This window comes from Lissotriton helveticus, chromosome 4_1 (assembly GCF_964261635.1).
Source record: "Lissotriton helveticus chromosome 4_1, aLisHel1.1, whole genome shotgun sequence".
NCBI lineage: Eukaryota > Metazoa > Chordata > Amphibia > Caudata > Salamandridae > Lissotriton > Lissotriton helveticus.
In genome coordinates this window covers 1,202,777,506-1,202,800,932 of record NC_136063.1, presented here as the reverse complement: position 1 = coordinate 1,202,800,932, position 23,427 = coordinate 1,202,777,506, and the positions used below count along the sequence as shown (strand labels likewise).

The window sequence follows — 23,427 nt, the reverse complement described above, 5'->3', positions numbered from 1 at the left end:
ACGACCTTTTAGGTGGCTCACTGTCAGTGAGCCTCCTGAGAGCGTATCTGCCTCTGTGGCTGTGTCTGTAATAAGGCTTCGGGTGCAGAAGCAAAGGGATTCCTTCATTTGCATGGGGTCATGCCCCAAAAGGAGGGGCACATAGTGGACATAAAAGCCCATTGCGCCCTTGCGGCACTTCAATAGTATGGCCCTATGGTCACTCTGGGCTACCATAAGCACCCTGAACAAAGCACATCCACTCCCAGGGTATGGTTGCCTAAGAGTGCAATGGCATAACGATGCAATATTATGCAACACATATTTATCCACCAAACGCATAAATTACATGCTTTTTCTGGAATTAAAAAAACATGACACTAATTATGTGACACAGCCTCACAACAGCAGTTGATGTAACAGAAGTCATGTGCATCTCAATTAATTTAGATGGTCAAATTAGTTATACTATTCTGTGTGTTCCTTTTTAGTACTGTTTTTATTATATTATATTTTCTGTTGCCATATATGTTTTGTTGTGGAAGAATCTTCAATTAGTAAGGAGACGCAACCCGAAGCAGAAAAAAACATCAATAAGGAAAACAACAAGCAAATCGTTATTTCAGAAAAAACACCCCAATGATTGCTCATTAAATCGAGCAATTATTATTGCATATAAATGCAATGCTTAAATTGAATGTTATAATAGGAAATGGCATGTACTGATTGCTAATGTATATACCTAGTATTAATTCGAAAATGGCCTTTGTCATGAGAGAAACCATTAATTAATCTATTTTGCTTGAGAAGTATATAGGAACAAATTGACTTTTACAAAAGCGTTTCAATCCAGGTGCATGGTGAATCATTTTAGTGCACAAGGCTTTAGGCTAATGCATTAAACATTTACATCAAAAGGCTAGTTATTCGAAAAACCAATACAGCGCTCAATGCTGCACACGTATGTGATTCCCAAGGAGTACACTTAATCAGTTTCTATTAAAATTCACGGCTTGATGTTAAACAAGATTTACATTACAAGAAAATAGAACTTGCAACAAAATTCACATGTAAAAAGTGCTATCACAGGGAATTTTCAAAATTCCAAAAACTAACATGGTTTTTAATGTCTTTTAATACCTGAATTTGACATAAAAAAGGAAGAAATTTACAAATGACATATGATTATTATTTTGTATAAATACACCGAAAGGTGAAGAGGTGGTTCTGAGGCATCAGTTCTTTTGATAGTAATCCAGTCTTGCAAGAAACAAAACAAATATCCTTCTTCAGCTGCAGGATTACCATGCCTTTTCCATTTTCCATAATTTTGTTTTCAGAGAGAGGGGGTGTTGGGGCGGGGGGTGGTCGGGTGTGGGGGGCGATGGAGACAGAGGGGCAGATTTAAAAGCACCTTATGATACTTCAGCATCGCCGTTGCGTCACTTTTGTGATACTTCAGTGTCGCGTCACTTTTGTGACGCAACAGAGGCGTAAACAATGCGGCCAATTTACAATGTGACGCATCTAGGGAGGTACGTTACGTTGAAAAGCCCTGCGTCACATACCTGCATCAGGTATAATGTTGGCAGGGTGGACATTCCCACGCAGGAAATCCTTGTAAAAGCGATGCACTGATACCTACAAGATTTCACTTCGCCACTTCTAGGACGCCATTGTATCAAAACCTTACACCAGCTTGACGAAGGTGTAATGAGGGGGAGCAGTACAATAAGTATAGTCCTCAACATGCATTGCTGGAGTTGCGCCGTGCTTGCAACCCAAATCCAGCAGTGTCTGACTTTTGGGCCAACAGATACCTCAGAATTTCTGAGTCATCTGTCAATCCTTGCACTATGGTGCGCCGTATTCTAAATATGGTGCATCCATGCTGGCAAAAGGGTATCGCAGGGTGGCGCATTTCTACAGATGCTTCAGTTTCTTGTAAATCCGCCCCGGAGTCTCCACAGGGCATTTTCAAAATTTCAAAACTAACATAGTGTCATACGTGCACTGTTAAAGTGAGGCAAAATTGATTCTTCATAAACTGTACAGCGAAGCGCCAACATTACTGTTTAGCGTAGGAACCACAAGTCTTTATTTCTTCCTCGAAATGTGACAGGCAGCAGTGAAAATGCATTTCGCAAAGGCACGGTTCGATTGAGACATCAAGGATTAATGGGTAAAATAAGGGATGTAATCACAGTATGAAACTGGAGCAGACTTAACAATGTGACTGCCTGGAGGCATTTGCTAGTTTGCCTGTGGGATGTTAAAGGCAAAACACTTCAAATGAAGGAAAATTCATCCTTCCGCGTCTGATGTGCTTTGCTCTTGCTTTTATTGACGTCTATGTTAGACACCTGTGCTAGCAAATGTTTAAAATGGCAAACATGCTTGTCACTAAGGTATGTGCTGCGGGATTTAAAAAAGAACCTTAAATCTACCTACATTTGGCACAGAATTATTTCAGTGTATTTGTTTTTAACAACAGATTTTCAGTACAGATGTTTGAAAAGGAGGTCACGTCCTTCAGGGGCATATTGAGAAAATGTAGCAGGCAAAAGTCAGACAATTTCACCCCAAAAGTTACTCTTATAAGTTGGCTAATTACTACAGGGAGTATTATCCAGGACGGCGTTAAAAATTATCACTGGTTTAGTGGCAGAAAACTGTTGCTAAAGCGGCGATAATGGGCTTGCTAATATGCCCTGTAGAATTCCAATGGAAGCCCAAGTTCACACCAGAACATGGACTTCTATTGGAATTCTCAAGGGCATATTATCAAGCCCAATATCGCCGCTTTAGCTGCAGTTTTCTGCCGCTAAACCGGCGATAATTTTTAATGCCTTCCTTGATAATATGCCCCTTACTTTTTTAGGAATTAATAAAAGTTCCTGGAGTCCTACTGTAAAGTATTGATAGTTGGAGACTCTTATGAGTACTTACAGGTATAAGTATTTATGCATACAGAAATCTGATGTGTGGACCTTTCATATGGGGAAATGTCAATCAATCAATTAAAATCTTTATTCCGCACAAATCATGTTGCAATAAAAGTTCATAAAATACGTCACCAATAATTATTATATTTAAAAGCAATATAAAATTAAGAACAGCTGGATCGTCCCTAATAATTTGACTACAATAAAAAAATTCCTGAGGTGTATAGCGCCCGAAAAGTACAGTGCAGTATTAAGGCATACACAAAGATTGTGGGTTGCAAATATTTAGCATGCAGCAATTTTAAACTCTGTAATATTTTGTGCAAAAAGAAAATTGGTTTTAAGTAACGTCTCCTCAAAACCACAACATAAAATAAAGTGCTGTAATGCACCATCGCAGGGACAAGGAGGCATGGCAGTAGCTGTAGGGTATTTTTTCATATCAGAAAAAGCAACCAAGTGATTGACAGTGCCCAGCCACAGTCTGGTCAAGTCAAAGCGGCGCTGACCATTGTTCACCCAGATCAGATATAATTGGAAGCCCTCCAGCAAATCGTTCAGTACATATATCTTATCTGTTTGCTTCCTAGATTGTTCGCACATTCTTTGCTCCAATCTATAGTTCATAAAAGAGGCCTTAAGTACACTTTTCTCAATGGAAAGGCTTCTTTCCATGTCATTCAAAACAGGCAGACCAAACAATAAACTAAAAGATTTGTTTATATAAGACAACCAGGGTATCTTGAGAGCATGGTCTAAAGCAAGGCAGTCTAAAATGATAGACTTGGTTAAACTTATTTCAGTATTTGCCCAAATGGACTGCCATAATATTAGGGGTTTTAAGGCTAATATATCCTCCAATTAGTGCAGGGCAGTTTTCTTATGAAATATAAAAGATGATGCAGACCTCTGTACACACAACAAGTGTTTGAGGTAAAAAAGTCTCCACTGCCTGAAGGGATTTACTGGGTGTATAACCCCATAGCCCTGTCCCACAGGTAGCAGTTGATACCCCTCTTGATTTATATATTTCGACCATTTTCTTAACTCTCCGACTGCTGATTTTATGGTAAAATCTAAATATTCACTCCCATATTCGATTCAATTTCAGCTGGGTATTTAAAACATGTTGTGGCCATTATCCAGTATTAAAAAATAAAATCCTTAGGCAACAAACGGAGTTTGCACTAGCAATCGGGGTACCCTCAATATAAAAGGTCCTGTACTTCAACATCTTTTTCCCGCAGACCATCGTAAACATTTTTTCTTTAATAATATACATTCCCCTAGATACCATGAAATTTCCAAAGGTGTCCATTATTCTTTGTAGGCTGACCAGCGTCCTAGATAACAGGACAACATTATTGGCATGCAACAATATTGGCACGAGCTGCATGCAATTGGAGCATCGACCTGCTAAGTCTGTAGTGCGCCATTCACCCCATTAATAAAGTGTGAAAACAAGAATGCCACCAGTACGTACCCCTGCCTGATGCCCTTCTTGGTCTTAAAAAGAGAGGAATATGCCCCAAGTGGCGATAATGCACCATAGCCAATAGGTTATCAGACAGGCCAGCAAGGAAACACATAATATTCCATGGGGCACCTAGGGTAATCACAGTAGCATTGAGTGGTCCACCAGATCAAAGGCACTACCTAGATTGGCTAAACATAAGTAGATATACCCAGCTTTAGCTTTAGAGTGATCAAGATTTACACATTGCTCTACAGTCCTCCTTCTAATACTAAACATGCATTGTACCTCAGAGATGATGGAATTACTCTCAGCCCAAGTCTTTAATCTTTGGAGGAGGACATTTCCCATCAATTTAGCTGTAAAATACAGGAGGTAAATAGGCCAATAGAATTTCAGGTCAGATTTATTTTCCTTTTTAAGATGGGGATAATGGTTGAAATAGCCCAGGGGGAATACATTGAGCCCTCAGCAGCTGCACAGAGTACCCTAGTCAAAATAGGACCACATGGCTCCCCCTCAGTTTTGAAAGTATCTACTGGGACCCCATCTGACCCCGTGCTTTCCCTCCAACACTCATATTTATGGCAAGCAGGACCTTTTTATAGGTAATGTATAATGCAATCTCAGGTTAAACTGATACTCCCTTTTCCTCTCCTGGAAAAAGAGAATCGAAACTACATATAAAATCTTTCACCTAAGCATCAGAGTCAACCAATGATGTGAGTTTGGGCAGAGTATCAGCTTTTAAGAGCGGGACATTCACAGTACTCCAAAATGAAACTGATAATGTGTCTCTTAGGCATGAGACAGATTTGTTGATGCCACCTCTTGTAGTGCCTTCTTCCTGTCTGCAAGTGCCTCCTTATAATTCTTAGGTATACATCTGATAACAGTGCAATCCCTAGGAAATCCATGAAGAGCCCCCCTCAGAAGTTTTGTTGCCTGGGTGCATGAATGGTCAAATCACCCCCATTTTCCTACCCTACCGGGTTTTATAGGTTTTGTAAGCAGTGATTTTAGCGTCCCGCTAATCCTCAAAGGCATTCCATATGTCAGCATTATCTACCTGCTCTTCTAACCCAATTTCAACAGAATTCGTACTTAACAAGTATTGTAATATTTTACTTGGCTCAATCACTGCCCATTTATTCTGGACACCATTAGGCCTGACTGGAATGCCACTGGTAACAATTGCATTACTTATGGTATTGTGGGCAATAATTTAGAGTGAAATAATTTAATGGCTATGGTCACTCACCACTTCTCCTCAGTCTCTCCAGCTTTTCTTCTTGGCAAAGGTTCCTCTTGAATTCCGGGAATGATCTAAAGTCTGGGATTTAGGGTCTGATACTTATACTTCAAAATGTCTTTGTTCTCTTTGAGCAAGGGGCTCTGAGACCAGTTCAAACCAGTTCTTGGGGGGCACCCTGCAAGTGCACAACAACATCCATTGTCAGTGTGAGCCTTGGCTCCAGACACACCACGGGGGGCAGAGCCAGCATTGTGGAAGGCAGGTACAGCCCTATTCAGGTACAGGTGCTACTCCTCCCATCACTCTAAATGCAGATAAGGCCTATTCAGCCTAGTGCTGACTCATCCATTCTCCTGGAGCCACTGCACCTCCCCAGCCCCTGTCTCTCCAAAGCCAGTCAATCCACAAACAGGCTGAGGCACACGGGAAGGTTGAACAAGAAAATTGCCACTTTCTAAAAGTGGTATTTTCAAACACAACTCAAAAACCATCTTTACTAAAAGATGTGTTATTAAATCCTGACTTTAGGGATACCAAACTAAATTTTTCTATGTTATCCCTATGGAAAGATACGCTTGTAAAATGTCACAAAGCATTCCCCATTCCATCTTTTGGGCAAGATAACCTTTCAATAGTAATAAAAGGAAATTCGCAGTATTTCACTATCAGGTCATGTTACACACACCAGCACATGTCCTACCTTTCACATACACGCACCCTGCCCAGGGGGTTACCCTGGGCCTACCAGAGGGGTGTTTTATGTGCGCGAAAAGGGTAGGGCCTGGGAGGTGGGTGCACTTGCCAAGATGACATGGCAGTTAACAAACGGCGCAGAGGCACTGCGGTGGCAGGCCTGAGATCTCTTTTTTTGGGCTACTCATGTGGGGGCACAATCAGTGCTGCAAGCCCAATAGTAGCATTTGTTTTACAAGCCCCACACACTCATTGCACTTTACTAGTGACCTACTGGTAAAACAAATATGATAATCAGGAAGAACCAATCACAATATCAATTTACACAGGGAGCACTTGCACTTTGACACTGACCAGCCTTGGCAAAGTGCCCAAAGCATCTAAGCTAGCAAAAACAAAATCCAACACAGCATCTAAAACACAGGAGGTAGAGGCAAAACTTCAGGGAAAACCACGCCAAGGGTGCCAGGTCTAACAGTGGACTTCAGAGGTGAGATGCGTGCCAATGCCAGCACATGCAGGCACGCCTCGGGAGAAGACTTAGTGTGGTAAAACTGGAAACTAATGGCCTGATTACGAGTCCGGCGGTCCTGAGACTGCCAGACTCGTGGTGGCAGTGGTCTGTCCACCGCATTATGACTTGAAAAGTCATTGCGGTGGAGGCCGCTGGCTGGGCCAGGAAACAGTCATTCTCTGGTGGTGGCAGAGATGCACCACAATGTAACATGCTCAGCTGGACTGCCGGAATTAGAGCATATTATGACTTCCTGCACAGCCAGCCATTTCATGGTAAGAGAACCACCATAAAAAGGCTGGCGGTGCAGGAACCAAGGGGCCCCTCCTGCCATCGGCATACATTCAAGGGGACACAATATGTGCCCCCCTCTGTATTCTCCCAAAGTTCCAGCATGGCATAGACATCACTGTCCATGCTGTTCTGGAACTTTTTTGCTGTTTCCATTGTGGTGCCTGTTTTCCAGGAACCCCAATGGGAAAGGTGAAGGACCAACTGCCGTACATGAGTTCAACTCATATTACGGCAGGCAGTCCTTGTGTGGGTTTGTCACAGCTGTGCCAGAGGAGATGTTAGAATAAAATGTACATGTTTGCGCTTTGCCTTATGTAAGTTAACATTAGTTGTGCCATTTTCTATTTCGCACCATTTTAGGCTGTTCAAACCTGATCTAGTGGTCGATTCTTCACTTGGGTTTTGTTTCAGTAATGAACACACTGTTCATGTCAGTGCATAGCTTTCTCACTAGATAGAGGCCCGCTCCCCATGTCTGGTGGAGGGCTCCAGATGGAATCACCTTGGATCATGCAACCTTGTATGTCAGATCCTGTATCACTCCGGGTTACACAGGAACAGAGATGCTAATTCCCAACTCCACTCAAAACAGCAACCCAGAGCTTGAGGTCACAAGTCTCTGGTGAGGCTATTTTAAGGGAAGGGGGATATTGGATAAAATAATAAAAGAGAGAAAGAGAGAAGAGGCCGTCCTGATGGGTTCCTCGTTAGTCCGTCCAGCAGACTTCTATTTACTCGAGATAACCTGTGGGGAAATGAGTTAGAATATCATGAGTTCCTTACTACACTACACTACCCGTTTTCTAGAGCTTAATCTGTACCTTCGCTTACCCTAAGCCTTCAGTACTCTGCTTCTCTTCTATTCTTTCTCTTAACGTTTCTTCTTTTAGGACATCTTCTATGGTATAGGTTCTAGGTTGAGATGTCTGTCTGTAAGGTTAGAAATACTTTTTAGGCACAGGAACTTATTATTTGTTTTCCCTAAACCCCTCCCTATTTATTTCACTTACATTCTCATATTCTTGCGAATATTTCTTTTATTGGTATCTCCTGTTTATTTCTTGCTGTGTTTTGTCTGATGTGCTTGATGCGTTTCCTTTTCTCTTATTACGCTGTCTTTTAATACGTGCGTTCTTGTCCTCTTCCTGTAGGTTGACTAGTGGGAGCTACTCTGGATGCCTTAGCTGAAAAAGACTCTTACTCGGTAAGTTTTATTTTCCTGGTACCTTAATCTTCCTCTAAGCTTCGACTTATCTTCTATTGGTAAGCACAATACTGTTATCCTCTTTGAACGTTGTTTATCTTTATCTATGCGGACTCTGACTGAGATTTAATGCGCCTTTAGAATTTACGTTGTTAATTATCCTTCACTGACTCTGACTAGGATACATTACATTCACCGTATCTGTTAGCTCTCATTTATAACGTTTCCTCAGTTATACATTTTCTTCCTTAATTCTCAGATTTGACACTTAGCTTATAGTTCTGCTCCTCTTCCTCACGAATGACCGTCAGCAGACGTGTCTTCACAGGGACTTCAAAACTCCTCAGAAAATTCCACTTCGTTTTCTTCACGAACGATTATGCCTAATGTATAATTACACTGACTCCTTTCGTTTCCTCCTACCTTAAAACTATAATCGCCCTAACTATAAATTCTGACTGGGATTACAGGAACTCAGGCGAGCACTACTGTACTCGGTCGGGCTCTCGGTGAAGTGCGCGGCTTGTCAGCTGCGCGCGCCTCACCTAGAGTACAGTAGAGCGGCAGCAGACTAGAACGCTAACCCCGACCTGACTCTGGCGGCCTGTTCAGGCGCCATCTTCGAGTCAGATCGGACCAGGTCAATCGAATACTGCCGGTCTGGTCATTGCTACGTTCTCCCTGCTCTGTCGCCCCGACTTGTAATTGTGGAGTCCTGACAGTACCCTCCAACAAGGTAGACTCTCCCTTCCGAGGCTTCGTTGGGAATCGTCGATGGAAGACTTTGGTCAGTCTTGGAGCATGCACATCTTCTTCTCGTTCCCAAGATCTCTCTTCAGGCCCATAACCTTTCCAGTCCACGAGATAATATAGTTTTCCTTTTAGTCTTTTCGAATCAAGAATTTCTTTGACTTCGAACTCAGTACCTGTCTCGAATTGCTGAGGTCTTGGTGGCAACTCTTTTCGCAAACCTTCTGGGGCCTTCTTTAGTAGGGATATGTGAAAAACTGGATGGATCTTCAGCCTTGATGGCAGCTGGAGTCAATAAGTAACTGGGTTCACTTTTCCTTCTACTCTGTATGGCCCTATAAACCTTGGTTGAAATTTCCGATTGCCTTTGAGTCTCAAATTCTTAGTACTTAACCAGACCTTGTCCCCTATTTCTAACAGAGGCCCTACACGTCTCTTTCTGTCTGCATAAACCTTATATTTTTCTTTGGCCTTTTGGAGATTTTCTATTGCGCTCTGATGCACCTGTTCTAATTGTGTAACTATCTCCTCAACTGCTGGGACTGAGATATCAACTTGACCTAGAGTTGAATTTGGATGTCTTCCTTAATTTATAAAAAAACGGGGAAAATCCAGTTGATACATTTTTTGCATTATTGTGAGCAAACTCTGCTGCCCACAAATAATCTGACCAATTTCCTTCTTGTTTCAAAAGAAACAATCTCAGATACTGTTCCAGTTCTTGGTTCACTCTCTCTGTCTGACCATCAGTCTCTGGGTGATAGCTGGTGGAAAAACGGACTTCTGTGCCCAACCCTTCCATGAATGACTTCCAAAAATGGGAAATGAACTGCGGGCCCCTGTCAGTTATTACCACCCTTGGAATCCCGTGGATCTTTACAATCTGAGCGCTGAAATGAGCCTCCAACTGCTTTGCCGTTGGCACTCCTTTCAGAGCGGTAAAATGAACCATTTTTGAAAAGGAATCCACCACTACTAATATAGTGTTAAAACCCTGACTAAGAGGTAAATCCGTGATGAGGTCTAGTGTAACTGTGTGCCAGGGATAGGGTGGAGTTGGCAAAGGCATAAGTAGCCCTTTTGGAGCCTGTCTTTCTGATTTTCCCTGAGCGCATATCTCGCAAGTTTTGACGTACTGCTCTATGTCCTTTGACATTTCTGGCCACCAATAATGACGCTGGATCAAGTCCTTGGTCTTTGCCTCACCTTTATGTCCAGCCAATTTTGCATCATGACATTCCTTCATAATCTGTTCTTGTAGTTCTTTGGTTGGAATATACAGAGCCCCTTGATAATACGGCAATCGATGATGAATTTCTCCTCCTTCTTTTCTCGCCCAATCCTCCATGGCCCTGTCATTCATTGCCTCCAAAATACCATTCTCCAAATGTATTGAAGTGGTAGCTCCGATGATTCTTTCCTCTGGAATTATTGATTGGTCTCTTATCGGTGTCTTATGATTCTCGGTGTCAATTCTGGAGAGTGCATCTGCTTTTCCATTCTGGGCTCCTGGTCGATAGGTGATGATGAAATCGTATTCCGCAAAATACAGTGACCATCGTAATTGTCTGGGGGTTAGAGTTCTAGCTGTTTTCAGGAATTTCAAATTTCTATGATCTGTATACACCGTGACTTGGTGTTGTGCACCCATCAGGTGATGTCTCCAATCTCTAAATGCATCCTTTATTGCCAATAACTCCTTTTCCGTGATCGTATAGTTGACTTCGGCCGGGTTCAACTTCCTGGATCTATAAGCCACTGGATGTAGTTGCCCAGTTACTTTACTTCTCTGTGATAGGACCCCTCCAACAGCCTGGTCTGATGCATCTTTCTCCACGTAGAAAGCTTCAGCCGGGTCTGCATGTTGTAGAATTGGTGCTGACGTGAAACTTTCCTTCAAGGATTGAAAGGCCTCTTCCGCCACAGTGGTCCATTCGAATTTAGTTCCTTTCTTTAACAGTCGAGTGAGTGGTAAGATCTTATGTGAAAACTCACTAATGAATCTCCGATAGAAGTTTGCAAATCCAATAAAACTTTGCACCTCTTTAACACTCTCTGGGGATTTCCAGTTGATTACTGCTTCGATTTTCTTCTGGTCCATTAGTATCCCCGTAGGAGAAATTACAAAACCTAGGAATTCAACTTGGGATACACCGAAGGCACATTTTTCTAGCTTGACAAACAGTCTGTTTTCTCTTAGTTTTTGCAAGACCCCTCTGACCTGATCCTGATGACTCCCTTCATCCCCTGAGTAAATAAGGATGTCGTCGATATACACGATGGCACACTGATCGATGAACTCCTTCAGCACATCGTTTATGAAGTGTTGAAAGGCAGCTGGAGCGTTGCATAAACCATAGGGCATGACCTGATATTCAAACAGGCCGAATCTCGTCCGAAAAGCCGTTTTCCATTTGTCTCCCTCTTTCATCCTCACCAGATGATAGGCCCCTCTCAAATCCAATTTAGTGTAGATCTTTGCTCCTTTTACTTGATCTAGCAGGACTGATATCAATGGTAGAGGATAACGGTTTTTCTTCGTGATCTTATTAATCGCTCTGTAGTCAATGCAAGTCCTCAGGTCTCCTTCCTTCTTTGGCACGAAGAACAGAGGCGAGGAGACGGGGGACTGCGAAGGACGGATGAAACCATTCGCTAAGTACTTATCCAAGTACTCTCTTAGATGGCGATGCTCCTTCTCTGTAAGCGCATAGACTCGACTACAGGGCAGATTTGAACCTGGTTCCAACTCTATCTTACAATCATAAGGGCGGTGCGGTGGTAGCTGTTCCGCTTCTACTTCATTGAAGACATCCTCAAACTCTTGGTATTCCTCTGGTATTTCTTGTATTTGGATTGAACAGATTGATCTTTTGATTTGGCATAACAAATGTGCAGGATTTTCCTCTGGTTCTGTCTTTGATTTTCCAAAGCAATTCTCTAAGCAGTAACTTGACTCCATCTCCACGGTTCTTGTACTCCAGTCAATGCTCGGGTTATGTTCGGTGAGCCATGGGAGTCCTAAGATTAATTGAAATTGGGGGGCATCAATTAAATTAAACTGAATTTTCTCCTCATGCCCCTCATTTGAAATCAACTGTATTAACTCCGTGTGACTGACTATCGGACCTGAAGATAAATTGGTGCCATCTACTGCTCTGACAGGTTCACTTCTCGATTTCTGGATGGCTTTGATTCCCACTCTGCTCGCAAATTTCAGGTCGCAAAAGTTCCCAGTGGCTCCTGAGTCAATCATTACTGAGACCTCCATCAATGTTACTTGTCGAAACCTGATTTCCATGGATAGAATTAAATGGGGAGACGCTGATTGTAGAGTATTTGCCACTCTATGCTCTCTTGGAGTTTGATCTAAAACTGCATCCACCTGTCCAACTCCTCCAACAGATGGTGCTGCTAGTTTTCCTTCGGCTTGAAGTTTGTCTTGGGTTTCTTCGGACAATTTCGTACAAAATGGCCTCCAGATCCGCAATACATACTAAGATTGCTGGTTCTTCGTTTTTCTTTTTCCTCCTTAGTGAGAGGACCACGGGTAGTTCCAATCTGCATTGGTTCGACGCCCTGTGGTGTCTCATAACTCCGACTTCCTTCCGATCTTACTCGGTCAAACCTTGGCGTCACTACTCTGTAATCTTTCTTCTTTTCTCCTTTTCTTTCCCCTTGACGAAAGTCGATTTCTAAAACCAAATCTACTAATGCAGAGATCTCCGTGGGTCGGTTTGGTATTCCCGCCAGAACATCTTTCAGTTCGTCCTTCAAACCACGATAAAAGACGGCTGCCCTCTTGCTCTCTGGCCAGTTCGTCTCCACCACGAGCTTGTTGAATTGGGCTAGATACGAGACCACATCACGATTCCCCTGTCTCAGATCTAACAACTCATTGTCAACTGCTTGAGATATTCGCCGTCTGTCAAATATACAAAGGAACTCTTCCTTAAAGTTCTCGTAATCTCTTAGTATTGGATCATTCTTCGTTATTAAAGGCAAAGACCAAGAAGCTGCCTCTCCACTCAAATACGACAAAACAAATGCTACTCGAGACTGCGCGTCAGGGAAAATAGATGGACGGCACAGGAAATGTAACGAGCATTGGGTGATAAATATCTGGGCCTTTTGTGGATCGCCACTAAAGCGTTCGGGAGCTGCTAAAGGAATGACGGGTGATAATGAGTGGATCACTTGAGTTGTTGTTCTACTTGCCCCTTCTACCAATGGGGTTTGAGTACCTGGACTTGACCCAAAAGGTTGTCTAACCCTTTGTGCCAATTCCGCGGTCTCTTTTCTTGAATTCACTATTTCCATTCTAAGGTTCTGATTCTCCTCCCTAACTGCGCTCAACTCCTTTTGTATGGTATCCAGGATAGTTCCTAAACCTTGCAAGTCTAATTCCCCTGCCATCTCTGTTCGGGTGTAAATTGCAACTTGGGCACTTCACTCTGTCAGATCCTGTATCACTCCGGGTTACACAGGAACAGAGATGCTAATTCCCAACTCCACTCAAAACAGCAACCCAGAGCTTGAGGTCACAAGTCTCTGGTGAGGCTATTCTAAGGGAAGGGGGATATTGGATAAAATAATAAAAGAGAGAAAGAGAGAAGAGGCCGTCCTGATGGGTTCCTCGTTAGTCCGTCCAGCAGACTTCTATTTACTCGAGATAACCTGTGGGGAAATGAGTTAGAATATCATGAGTTCCTTACTACACTACACTACCCGTTTTCTAGAGCTTAATCTGTACCTTCGCTTACCCTAAGCCTTCAGTACTCTGCTTCTCTTCTATTCTTTCTCTTAACGTTTCTTCTTTTAGGACATCTTCTATGGTATAGGTTCTAGGTTGAGATGTCTGTCTGTAAGGTTAGAAATACTTTTAAGGCACAGGAACTTATTATTTGTTTTCCCTAAACCCCTCCCTATTTATTTCACTTACATTCTCATATTCTTGCGAATATTTCTTTTATTGGTATCTCCTGTTTATTTCTTGCTGTGTTTTGTCTGATGTGCTTGATGCGTTTCCTTTTCTCTTATTACGCTGTCTTTTAATACGTGCGTTCTTGTCCTCTTCCTGTAGGTTGACTAGTGGGAGCTACTCTGGATGCCTTAGCTGAAAAAGACTCTTACTCGGTAAGTTTTATTTTCCTGGTACCTTAATCTTCCTCTAAGCTTCGACTTATCTTCTATTGGTAAGCACAATACTGTTATCCTCTTTAACCGTCGTTTATCTTTATCTATGCGGACTCTGACTGAGATATAATGCGCCTTTAGAATTTACGTTGTTAATTATCCTTCACTGACTCTGACTAGGATACATTACATTCACCGTATCTGTTAGCTCTCATTTATAACGTTTCCTCAGTTATACATTTTCTTCCTTAATTCTCAGATTTGACACTTAGCTTATAGTTCTGCTCCTCTTCCTCACGAATGACCGTCAGCAGACGCGTCTTCACAGGGACTTCAAAACTCCTCAGAAAATGCCACTTCGTTTTCTTCACGAACGATTATGCCTAATGTATAATTACACTGACTCCTTTCGTTTCCTCCTACCTTAAAACTATAATCGCCCTAACTATAAATTCTGACTGGGATTACAGGAACTCAGGCGAGCACTACTGTACTCGGTCGGGCTCTCGGTGAAGTGCGCGGCTTGTCAGCTGCGCGCGCCTCACCTAGAGTACAGTAGAGCGGCAGCAGACTAGAACGCTAACCCCGACCTGACTCTGGCGGCCTGTTCAGGCACCATCTTCGAGTCAGATCGGACCAGGTCAATCGAATACTGCCGGTCTGGTCATTGCTACGTTCTCCCTGCTCTGTCGCCCCGACTTGTAATTGTGGAGTCCTGACATTGTATAAGATAGGAGCGCTGAATCGTTTTTTCTGTATTTCACTGTTTAGCTGTACCTGCCTGGAAAATGCCACTCTGGGCATATTTTAGCCTAGTTACAAAATGTACATAATGTATCTTTATGCTTGTCGATTTCAGTCCTCTCTGCAGCACTCCTAGAGACTGGGAAGAATGGGCTCTGCTCTGAGTGTATATTAATAAACAGATATTGGTTTGTATTCTCTACTGTTGAACCGACTCTTCATTTGGTATGAAAGGCTGAGAGGTGGTCATTAGTGATCCGAGTGGCCCTAAACGGGTCACTTCTTTCAGTTGGAGTCCAAACAGGTACTCCTTTGGGCGTTTGATCCACCCCCCTTTCCGCAGATGGGGGGGAGGTTGAGGACATCGTCAGGTCAGACTGAAGGCTCAAGGATCCCTGAACAAAGAGTTTCTATTGCTCACAGCTGCCCCTTTAGTCCTGCCAGGCGGTGCCTCGCCCATTGGTCATCCTGACTGGAGTCCTGCACGGTGAAATCCTTGATCAGATCGTATGGTCTGACGAGGCGGCAGTGGAGAACTGGTTCGTTTATGCTACTGATATCAGGTGAGTTTGTTTTGGTTCATAGCGTATATGGTACCATTTGGGTTTGAGTTTGGGACGGTCTAAGGACTGTCTTGATGAAAAGTACTTGCAACTACTTTGCCAGTTAAAAGCAATAAACTTGTTTTCCTTTTCAAAATGCCTTGTTTTTGCAAAATTTGGAATTTGTATTGCCGTTGTTGTTCTACAGATGCTCGATTGGAAGAAGCTCCATCTGTGCCTCCTGAAGGCAGCCCTAATTTTGATATGTATGTGAAAGATGGCCTGGGGCCTATTAAATTTAGTATTTCATTTCATTAAGTCTTTATTTCGACACAAGTCATAAAAGACAATACAATAAAACAAACAAGTATTAAAAACAATGTTTCATACTTAATACATCCAAATGTCCTTGAGAGATCATGGGTTAACTATTCAGTAATAATTTGGTACAGGGTAATCCAGACACAATTGATTTAAAAAAATAAATATGCTTTTTCCTAAAATTTTTATAAGACAATTAAAATAGAATTGATTACAAAATTAAGAACTATTGCCATCTACGAGAGGTCAGATTAAGTCTCTGCAGTCTATATCAACTTCAGTTTATCTCTGAGTATAGTCAACATCCACTTTAAGAACTTTGCAAGTGCAATAACCATACTGTCGGAGCAGTCTGTTCTTAGGATCCTAAGTGCTACGGTACCACTAAGAATACCTTTTTGTAAACAAATTGATTTGATCCATTTATGGCGGGGAGCTTTATATAGTGGACATATGAACAGAACATGGGCCAAAGTTTCAGATTGACCTGTACAAAACGGACATTGGTCGTTCTTATTACTTGACCATTTGCTTGTAAATGAGTTGATAGGAAGAGTTCCTACCCTATATTGGTGAAAAAGTTTCCTGTCAGTGGGGATGGTAATGAGGTCCCAGTATCTCTCGTATGCAGGGATATGTTTAAGTTCCAGAAAAGCCTTGGTTAGTGATGCATCAGTGTGTGTTTGGAATTCCCTTTGGGTGATGTTAGCCCAATACATCTCCTTTACGGCTTACCGTGATGGGAAAATGTTTTCTGTTGGTTTTTCCCATTGCTGCTCCATTCCCAAGGCTTTATACTGCGATTTGACCTGTTTGAACCATGATATTGTACCCCCTTTGTCCATATTCCTGGTTTCTAGGAGCGCTGAAGCATAGTGGGTTAATTCGGGCGTAACCCAGAGCCTTCTCCAATATGCAACCGATCGGAAGCTAGCTATGTCCTGAAATTTCTGACATCCCAAATCGATGTACAGCGGTGTCAGTGGTGTTGATTTGGAAAGTTTAGTTATACATCGTAAAAATTTGTTTTGCGCTTTTGTCAGAGCAGAAACATCAGTGACCCCCCATAGTTCCGCCCCATATAACATTGAAGCCCTGACTTTCGTATCATATATTTTCAGAGCTGGGGCTATTGGTTGAGTAGCTGATGATCTTATTTCTCTCAAAATGGCACCTGCTAGCTGTGCATGTTTTGCAATTAGATAAGTCATGTGAGGCTTCCATTCCATCCTAGATCCCAGTGTGATGCCCAAATAGCTAAAGCAATCTGCCTGTTCTAGAAGCTCGCCATTCATAAAAACTGTGCCCCTCACTTTCTTGTGTCTATGCATTACCATGAATTTGGTTTTAGACACATTTATGATTAGACCATGGTCTTTGCAGAAAGCCTCAAAACAGCCTATTGCTTTTTGAAGCCCTTCTTGTGTTTTGGAGATTAGTAGGGTGTCGTCTGCAAACATTAACAGGGGTATGGGGATGCCATTTTTTTTGGGTGCATCTGTATGAACCTCCCTGAAATATTCAGTAACCCTGTTTATGTATAGCGTAAACAGGGTTGGTGCTAAGACGCACCCTTGTCTAACTCCCCTTTCTGTATCAAATTTGTCTGTGACCTGACCATGGTTGCCCCACCTCACCTGTGCGTAGTTGTTTTTATGAAATTTGATTAGGAGGGTGAGGAGTTCTAGTGGCATGCCTTGATCATGAAGCACTCGCCACAGCCTTGAACGTGGAACTAAGTTGAATGCCGATTTCAAATCGACAAAGGCTGCCTAAAGAGTGCCTCCCCCAAGGATAACCCATTTCCAGTATATGTTGGAAAATCTAAAAACTTGGTCCACGGTACTGGTAAAAGGGCGAAAGCCTGCCTGTAGTGGGGACATGACCCCAGAATCGTCAACCCAGTTCTGGATCCTATGTAATATAAGCCTTGCCACCACCTTCTGGATACATGCAATTAGGCTAATTGGCCTGTAATTTGCAGGATCTGCTCGATCCCCTTTTTTAAAAATTGGGATAATTTCAGCTCCTCTCCAGACATCTGGTATCGGGGAGCCCCTGGAAATTGCATTAGCCAGCAGCTGTATATACTGCACCCATACCTCTCTAGAATGGAGAAAAAGATCTGCCGGAATCACATCTGGACCCAGGGCTCTTCGTCTCGGGATGGTGTTTAAGGCGTGTTCAATGTCACTCCGACTGAACACTAGCGGAGTAGTGACTACATAATTTGTGATAGGGTCCAGACTGTCCCCACTCGCCCGAAGAGGGTTTGCAAATTGAGATTTAAAGTGTGAAACCCATAATTCGGGTGGGACAGAATTAACTGGGTGTGACTTATGGGAACCCTTCCCCCATTTCACTAAATTGCAGAATCCTGTCATGTTTCTAGCCTTACATGCCTCATATAGCTCTTCCCAGTATTTATTGTCCCAACATTTTTTCGCTTCCTGCTGGGTCATTTTGTAGTGACTCCTCGCATCGCGTATTTGGAGCTTATCCTTTGATTTCACGGCCATTGCTAGAGATTTATATGCAACTCTACAGCTTTTGCCATACCATGATTCCTGTTGCTTCCTATTTTTACGTGGACAGGCACTTTTTTCCTTTATAAAAAATTTGCTAAGGTTTAAAAAGAGGGTTGTGTGAATAGGGACCACCCTGGTCATAAACTCATTGCTAGACATGCAACACTGTAGCTCGCTGGTTGCACTAGACACCATTTCTTCCATTTCAGGAATGCATTGGTAATTATCAATGCATTCTGCCCATTTTAACCTTCTTGTATCATTTGCAAGGACTATTTCAATGGATGTATCTGTATTAGGAACTCCTATTTTAAAAAGCTGAAACTCTAAGCTAAGAGGGTTGTGATCGCTCTCAATTCTTTTAATAATATTCATGTCTAAAATGGTTGACCATGATTCCAGGTTGACAAAAATATAGTCAATCCTACTTGAGCGAATGCCATTATTAAATGTTGGACTCCCGTCCTTGTCCCCTTTGGTTCTACCATTTAGTGCTCTTAATCCATGCTCAAGACTAAAGGTCTTGAGCTGGATAGCTGCTTGGGTCCACTTCTTTATAGGTGGTATGTTCAGTGGAGGAATTTGCCAGCTATCATCCTCTGCCTCTGTAAGGTCAATATCATATAGATCCAGGGGCTCGAAGGAGCAATTAAAATCACCTCCTATCATTATATTAGCTTTTCCCCTGTGTAAATTTATGCACTGACCCAGTTGTTTGACAGTCTCGGTGGGTTTGCCCCCCGGGATGCCCCTTGCATATACATTAAATAATAAGAGGTCCCCAAACTCAGACGATTGGAGCTTAACAATTAGAATATCCTCAGAATTAGAATCTAAGTACGCCGTGGTATACCTAGCATCTTGTTTGACCCAAGTGGTCAGGCCCCCCATGGGCCTTCCCCTCTGTGAGTGGGTTGCAGGTATGGAAAAATGTAGATAACCCAGACAGTGGTAAGTTTCCGTTGCCCAAGTTTCCTGCATTAAAATTATGCTATAGTTGTCAATAAAATTTAGCCAATCATAAGAAGCTATTTTATTCCTGAGTCCGGCTATGTTCCAGGACATCAGATGATGGCCAGCCTGGTCATTTACCAGATCTCTAGGGGCCAGGTCATTCTGTACTTGTGCATCCCCTTGATAGTCTGAATTCCGAAGTATGTTACTGGGTTCGGTGGGGATATTGCTCTGTGAGCTAATTTTTAAACCTATATCTACTTCAACTGGCCGACCCAAAATCTTCATTTTATAATTGAGGGGCGTCGGCCCAGGAATTGTCCTATCTTCCATCAATGCCCCACTACCAGCTATAGGAGGGTATGTTCTAGTGTTATCTTTTAATAGCACCGAAGTTCCCCCCAATGCAGTCGTTTTTGGAGCAGTATTCACACTACTAGGTTTGGTAAGTACTGATTCGTTGTGAATATGTCTAAGTGTCTGTTCTTGCGCCAAGGATTGGTGAAATGTAAAATGCAAAGTGGTATCTTCTAAAACCCCACGGGCTACATTTTGTAAGTTAATGGCAGGGGATTGACCACCCATGCCCCACCAGGTCTGTAAACTTGAGTCGCAATCTTCCATTCCATTGAAGACATCAAATCTATTGAATGTCTCCAGGGGAGTAAAGGGCCTCAGATATCCATATTTCTATTAAAATTTGTATTTGCACTGAAGGGAACAGTATTCCACCCATAAGGATCGGGTGCTGGCATTTGATATTGTGTGTGTGTCGGATGCCCGGTATTAAATGGGGTTGGAAAAAGAGTATGGATGTTTGTTTGTCTGCTCATATGATTCGGAGCAAACACCTGGGATCTAGGATAGAAGTAGGTCAAGGGACGGGGGATAATGACATTGCTACCATTCCCTCCCGACCAGTTCAGTATGTAGTTGACCACTCGTGAATCTCTGAAATTAACTACAACTACATCTCCCTCAATATCCTTGCTTCTACTGCCCAGCCATGGTAGTCGGCGAACGTGGACTATTTCGCCATTAGCGTTACTCGTAATTGGTCTGTATAATCTGAACCAGTGCATAATTTTATTCTTAAGCTGTGGAAATCCTTCCCTTTTGCCGTCTGCCAATACCGGAACCCCTGTCAAAATGACCACATATGGCACAGCTTCTGGTGGGAGTTCTGCTAGTGGTCCCCTATTCTTTGGAACTCCTATGTATTTTGTGCCTCTCCTTTCATCTTGTATTTTCCCCACGAGTACCTTTTCCGTAGGGACTGCAGCTGGTTTTTTAGTCTGTTTTGGAGGGGGTGGCTTATTTTGGATGGTGCTTGTTATTTTAGGAGGTTTCGGTTTACAATGGTAGATTTAAAAGAAACTTTCGGGACGTTTGGCGTAGCTAATGTAACCGGGTTTGGGGGTGGCACTGCCTCTCTCACTGAAGCCTCAGGTAGATTATCTTTCCTCCTTTCGCCCAACTCCATTTCCTCTAGACGCTTCTCTAGTAATTTTAGTCTTTCTATAATAGGTAGAATAAGAGATCTAATTAGATATTCCATACTGTCTAGTGAAACACTAGTGTAGGCTGGTTTCAGTATGGATTCTGTGGGGGCGTCGGTGGGTATACTAATGCTGATGTCCATCCCAGTGTGTAAGAGTGTATGTTGTGTTAACAGGTTTATCGGTCTATCGTCAGGGGCTACTGGCACCTGTTTTGCTGGAATGCCTGGTTTGTGAGACTTGCCAAAATCTGAGTGACTTATCAGAGATTTTTGGATTGCCCCCTCTTTTCGTCTTCTCTTGCTGGGTGGAGGCCCCTGGATTTTGGGCATATATGGTCTCCTTTTCTTATTACATTTGATTTTGTCAGATGGACGATTTGTTATGACCGTGTCCTGTGTTAGGCTAATAGGACTAGCAAGGGAAATGGGACTCGGAGTCTGCCCCATAGAGGCACATGGTACAGGGGTACAGTCACGTAGCAAAAGCGGAACACTCTCTAGTAGGGTGAGATCTTCAGTTTCGCAGAGATTGCCTCCATTAAGAAGAGAGACATTTCGCATGGGATCTATAAAATTTTTGAGTTTCATATTTTCTACAGAACGACGACGCTCCGCCCTTCGTTCTGCTAGCGTAGTCTCCTTCTCTAGGTCAAATAGGACCTTGGTGAAGTAGTTATCCAAGGTACCCTTAAGCGGCAACCCCCCGCCTTGTCATTAGTAATCTGTTCGGGGCTCGTACCTGTGGCACTAGCAGACATTTCGTCGATGAAGAATGTGGTGCTAAGGAGCAAAAGAGTGGGCCTGGCCCAGCCACAGTCGTCCACGGACGGCCACAGACGTCCCGCCCTTTGCCCGGGCTTCGCCCGGCGCTCCCGCGCCGCGGGGTCTTGTGTCAATTATGTAGTGAGCGTGGTGGGCGGGTCCGGCCTGGGGAGCGCTGACCAGGTTCTAGAGGTCACGCAGGGACTCCTGGATGTCGGAGTCCCTGCAGCGCTCACACTCGCCGTCAATGCCTCCTTCCAACGCCCAGAGACACAGCGCGCCCGCAGTGCTGACACAATCCCCGGTGTTTCTACCTCTGAAGCGGCACCCGCACAGCGGGTGCGGCGAAAAGTAGGTTCAGTCCAGCAAAGACCTTTAGCACTCAAGGGTCCACAGCCACGATCAGAGTCAAATTTAGTACATTATGGCACAAATATACGAGGGACAATGCCGAGTTGCAGTGGCCATTGACTAGCACTTTTGATGAACAGGAGATTGAGTTTTTATAGGAACAGATGTTTAAGGTACGGAGTAGGCAGTCGATGTTTGGTTCTCTTCAAACTTGGCAGAAGGAGACTAGACAGATGGTTAAAGATGGAAAGACATGCACGGAAGGGGACAATGTAAACAGTGACACAGAAAGCTATATCATATGATAGAGGAAAACAGGAGTAAGGGGATGAATGTGAAGATAAGAGATATAATCTACACATTGATAAACCCTTTTTGACTAAAGAGGAAAATTATACTTGTGTGGAGGAGCTGTTAGACACTCGACCTCCGCCTCCTTATGCTCAGCAGAGGATATATCCCGCTGTTCCCTTACAGTCACAACAGCCTATTTCATCTGCTCCCGCTGTTTCCATATCTACGGCTGTTGTGTCGTCAGCTTTGGCTACGGCACCTCCTGCTCCTTCTTTGTCCTTGCCATCTTTGACAACTGTGACTCCCAGTACATCTACTGTTTTAACTCCTGTATCTTCTGTTCTTTCTCCTCCGGTGCAAGCACCAGCAACAATTGTACCCATTACTTCTGGTTTTTCATCCTCTGATATCCTTGAATGCTGAGATGCCAGTACCTGGGTTTGAGGATAGAGACTGGACAACATTCAGGGAACGGATGGGTCCGTTTAACCATTCTAGAGTAGAGAATGATGAGAAGGAGGTGTTAGTCCGACAGGCTATGAAGTGGGCTACTAATCCGGTTTATAGTGCTGAAGATATTTGGCAGGCAGTGTGAGTGTGAGCCTTTTCTACAGCAGCATGTTCTCCAGTATATGTCTGCTACATTGATCAATCTCTGGTGCACACATATTCAAATTGAGGCTCCACAAGTGTTATTTAATATAAAAGATCGTGTTTATGTTGTTGAGTTAGCCCCAGGACAGGTACTCACAAATATCAATACCATAGTTTCCTATTGAGTTCAATTGTTTGAAAAGAGGCCCACTACCATTACTCAGTTCCCTGAGCATGTGGTTCATCTAATATATCACCAGAAATTCCTGTGTTAACGGATCAGCTTGGCACTGTCACTAGAGCAGCGATAGCTGCTCGCTTCCAGGAACAATGGGTCTAAACTCTGTAGAAAATGAGTGAGATTTTGCCCCTTAAGGCTACCCTGTCCGACCCTAGGAACATTCCCAATGCTTATTATAAGGAATTAACAGAGGCTGCTTCTTCTACTGTAATGACTTTTGCTGATGTTGAAATGTTTTTTGGTCTTCTTGTTCCGGTTGACATTTGGCGGCAGGTGCATGCTCAAGACCATATTGCAGAATCAGGTGGTGCATTGAATGTGATTAAGGGATGGGATCAGGAAAGAAAGTGA

The 23,427-nt window shown here is 43.1% G+C and overlaps 1 long non-coding RNA gene across 2 annotated transcripts in view; it reads left to right on the top strand.

Annotated features, from left to right (window-relative positions):
• The window catches only part of LOC144827471 (uncharacterized), a 123,104-nt gene that overhangs the window by 3,512 nt on the left and 96,165 nt on the right, over window positions 1–23,427 (top strand). For both annotated transcript variants that reach the window (XR_013610204.1, XR_013610203.1), the window contains 2 exons: window positions 8,306–8,358; window positions 14,192–14,244. This is a non-coding gene — a long non-coding RNA (uncharacterized LOC144827471). The remainder of the gene's footprint in view (window positions 1–8,305; window positions 8,359–14,191; window positions 14,245–23,427) is intronic.